Raw genomic sequence first — 4648 nt, 5'->3', positions numbered from 1 at the left:
CTAAGCACATGGAGTATAGGCTGTTCGGACATTGATAGTATGGATTTAGTGAGGCAAGTGCAGAGAAATTACGACAACCAATGTCAAGTTGAGATTTCTCAACGAACCGATTTAGTTCAGGTAAAGGCCAGAGGGAGGAGTCCAGGTGGAGGGAGAGTGTTGAAGCTGGGTAACGGCGTATTTGGAACCGAGAGAGGAATATTGCCGAAAGAAATGGGCACTGAGGTGAACGCAGCGGAAGAGCTCAACTAAATGTCATGCCTAAAATTCATTAAAGTGGGGGCACAGAGAGGTAATGTTCAGATATTTGCTGAGTACAGAACATTCAGCATCAGAGAGTGGAAGTTAAGGAGGGACGGTGAATAAACGATAGGAGGTGGAGTTGGGGGAGGGCATGGAGTCAGTGGGCAGGTATGAGAGGGGAGGAAGGTTCCAGAGGGTCAAGGGCATCTCTACCTTGTTGAAAATTGTGTGCCCAGTACATCTGTTTAGAACAACGAATGAGCCAGTGAATAAATTAGAATTGTGGAGTGGTGCAGTCTTTAGACAATATAATGCGATTCTGCTGGACAGAGAAAACGTTGATCTCAGTGGTACTGATATCGCACGATCAGACCTCAGAAAGTAAATGATTGAATATAATTGGGAAGGTATACTTATTGTAACATCCTGATTTCAATTGAGTGACACTCAAGCAGCAAGGTCTTATTTTTATCGGAGACTTTAGACCAAACTTTAAAATATAATATGTCTTGATGTTATTAACAAGAAAAAAATATCCATGGTTTTGGACGGCACTAGCAAGGGCAGAATTTATTTGTCATTCCCAATAGCTCTGGGGAAAGTGTCATTGTTCAGTGAGGAAATTACCAGCGCTGAATTTCCTGCGATTCCCAGTGACCCACAGTTTACTCAGGATCTCTGATGTCACGTGAGTCAAATACTACTTTGATGCAATGCAAGTTACTCTGATATCACCTCAACTGACATTGGAAGATCAGGAAAATGAATAAAGAATAAAAGGCCAGTACACAGCATGTTAGAACAATGTGCTCACTCTACTCACAATGTTTAAGGTAAAACTGATGCATGGATTTCTGACTGTGAGGAGAGGTTTGTCCTATTTGTGATGAGGCTGTTTGGTTAAGCGCTGTGACAGAGAGACAGAAAGACACTCAACTCTGTACCATGGGGAACAAAACCATCCTGTTCACGGTGCATCAGATATTGACAGAAACAACTATTGCCAGTTCCTATTGGACATTGATCATCTCAATCTCATCATTCACTGATGCTCAATAGCAGCCCAGAAGCCAGCGGCTCCCATCATCCCAGTTGGAAAGCAAAATGGGGAAGGAATGGCCAGAGAAAGTGGGAGTAACTGGGGAATTGGTGTATCTTACAGGTGAGTGGCAGAAGAAGAGTGTGAAGGGAGATCATCAGTGGAAGAGAATGTAGCAGCAGAAGGGGTAGTGCAAGGGAGGTAGGAGTGTAAGAAAAGAGTAGGATGGAGGAGGAAGAAAGGCAGATGAAGTTTTAGTGACAGGGAAAAGCTTGCTTTTGAGGAAATGAGATTGGATGAGAAAACATCACTGTACAAGAAAATCGGGATCTGGATTCCATTCAAAATTAAGAAAGGATTTCTTGTACTTTCTCTTCTATCACTTGATTCTTGTTCAGGTTGTACATGTACTATATATTTCTATATCTCCATCAAGTACAGACGACATGTTTCTTTCTCCCCTACGGTGGTGTTTCAATATTTTTGATTTTTTTACAGTATATATTTGCTTCCAATGGATATGAGAATATGATTTGATCTTCTGCAGTTTGCCCATAATATAGAATTTATTTGAATATTTACCCTCATCACACTCGCTGATTAAAACAAACAATAAATGAGTGCATGTTCATCCTGCAGATGAAAAATTTCTTCAGCTCTGGCTATTGCAGGGAATGTTACAAAGAACAGTGCCACGCCAAATGCTAACGTTCTACCGCAAAATGCCAAATCCCAGTTTATCCTAAAGTATTTACAATGTTTATAAACAAAACATGCAGAGGGGCGGAGTGTAAAAGGTGAATTCAACTCTGTGTCGAAAATGTTAATTGTGGATCCCTCATAAAATGTGTGAACTACATCACTCATAAATTCACCAAAATAGGAAAAGCAAGAGACTGTAATTGTCCAATCATCATCTAAATAACATCTGGCGAACAGGAAGGAAATCACTGGTTGTTTGTGATATTCAGAAATGACGATTGTGAGAATGTGGAAGATGGGGAGCAGTGGAATGATGACCAATGTTATAGATGACACAAAGATGGGCGGGGTGGATTACAGTCAGGAGGAAAGTGTTAGGCTACAGGAGGATAGATGCAGATTATTCAGATAGCCAGATCAATGGCCTGATGAAATTTAACACCGATAATTTGGGAAGATGCAAGTCAGAAGTAACAAGACAAGTGAGTACTTAAAAGTGAGTATGAAAGAAGAGGGCTAAATTTGCTCCTTTTTTCTTTGCAGCAGGGAAAGTTGAGGAGGGAATATGGTACAGGTGTACAAGAGCAAATGGGGTATGGAGGGGATGAACAGACAGCAGCTGTTTTCCTTCATCAAAGGATCAAAAACAAAGAGACACACTTTTAAAGTGAATGTCAGGGGATTGAGAGAGGATTTGTGGAATGTGTTTAGAACTGAGTGGATGGTATGAATCTGGAATGCGTTGTCTAGGAGGGTGGTTGAGGCAGGTAACTTGACAAACGTTTAAAATGTCTTTGGATATGCACTTGCTGGCACAGACGTGATAGGCCTGTTTTTCATTGCATGATTCTTTGCAGTGACAGCCATGAACACTCTGGCATATTCTGAATCAATTAACAATGGCAGTTGGTGCTTTGTTCCTTTGACTGTACTCAGTAAGTGGCTATATTGCAAACCAGCATCATCTCATGCAACTTCAGCACTCACTCAACCAAAGGCAGCCCAGCCATCTCTGGGACAATCCAGTGAAATTCATATGCTCAGTGGATGCTGTCCAACAACAACACTGACACTATTCTAGCTGTATGCACCATTATTAAAGCTACAGCCATAATATGAAGACAGCTTTTCCTCCATTATAATACAGACCTCTAGCAATAAGGGTGTTATTTATCTGAAGCATAATAAATTCTTTCCCAGGTATTCACTTTTACAAGCAGCAAGTTTTCCTGTGATTTGCTGCCAGTTGTTTATCATGGAATTCCCCAGCCCAACCTCTTTCCCATTTAACATTTTCTTGTGCAATGTCTCCCTGATCCCACACACCTCACTCCGTCACATCCCCCACACTCTCCATCCTTACTTGTTAATCTCTGAAAAACCTGCGCCTCCTCTCTATAATTTATTCCAACTCCAAACTCACTGTTTAGATTCCTTCTCTCGGCATGGTCATTAGACTGGCCGTGCCTGATGTCCTATTCACCTAACTTTCTGCTCAGTTCCTGATCTTCTGCTTTGGTTCTCACTCTCCCGGTTTATTCAAATCCATCTGACTTGTACTAGACAACATCCCCACATGATGATGGTGCTTGTACAGTTACGATACAATCTGTCTTTTTTGTACAGGTCCCCACCTGTCCTGGAAGAGATTCCAATGATACAACAATCTGGAACTCTCACCCCTGAACTAGATTTTTAACAACATGTTAAGGTTTAGTGTCTTCCTCATCCTTCTCTCTTTTCCACATGGCACGGGGAGTAATCCAGTGATTACAGAGGATTATTTCTCTTTCTCGCTCGCTGTCTCTCTCTCTCTCTCATATACACACACACACATTCAAACACACACAGAAAGACACTATATTACTTTGCAAAAGAATGCAAATAACCTTAAAATAACCGGAATGACAAGTGGAATGAAGTATTTAGTTAAAGGGAGGATGAGAGAAATTGTGCTTCTTCTGGATGTCAGTTTGCTCGCTGAGTTGGAGAGTTCATTTTCAGACGGTTCATCACTGTACTAGGGAACATTATCAGTGAGCCTCTGGCGAAGTGCTAATATTATGTCCCACTTGCTATTTATGTGTTTAGGTTTCCTTGAGTCAGTGATGTAATTTCCAGTATTGGTGATTTCATGTCCGGTTCTTTTTGTCAGAGAGTGTTCGATGCAATCAAAATCGATATGTTTGTTGATAGAGTTCAGGTTGGAATGCTATTTTTCTAGGAATTCTCGTGCGTGTCTCTGTTTGGCTTGTCCTAGATGGATATGCAGACCCAGTCTAAATCGTGTACTTCCTCATCTATAAGTAAGGATACTAGTGATAGTGGGTCATGTCTTTTTTTTCTGGCCAGTTGTTGTTCATGTATCCAGGTGGCTAGTTTTCTGACTGTTTTTCCGATGTAGTGCTTGTAACAGTTCTTGCAAGACTTATTCTTGCTTGAGCAGAACAGACAAATATGTGAACTAGTTGCGGTGCTCAAATGTATGAAAAAAAGTTGTCGAGTAAAACAGGAATACTCTGCTCCCGTTAGTTGGCATTACAGCATCAAGGAGTTCTTATTTCAAGCTTGTCAGCAAAAGAGCCAGGAATGAGATAAGGAAAAACTGCTTTATTGAGAGAGTTGTTAGGATTTGGAATGGAACTGCCTGGGAGAGTTGTGGAT

Source organism: Chiloscyllium punctatum, unplaced genomic scaffold, assembly GCF_047496795.1.
Source record: "Chiloscyllium punctatum isolate Juve2018m unplaced genomic scaffold, sChiPun1.3 scaffold_123, whole genome shotgun sequence".
Taxonomy (NCBI): domain Eukaryota; kingdom Metazoa; phylum Chordata; class Chondrichthyes; order Orectolobiformes; family Hemiscylliidae; genus Chiloscyllium; species Chiloscyllium punctatum.
This window is presented reverse-complemented; position numbering follows the sequence as displayed.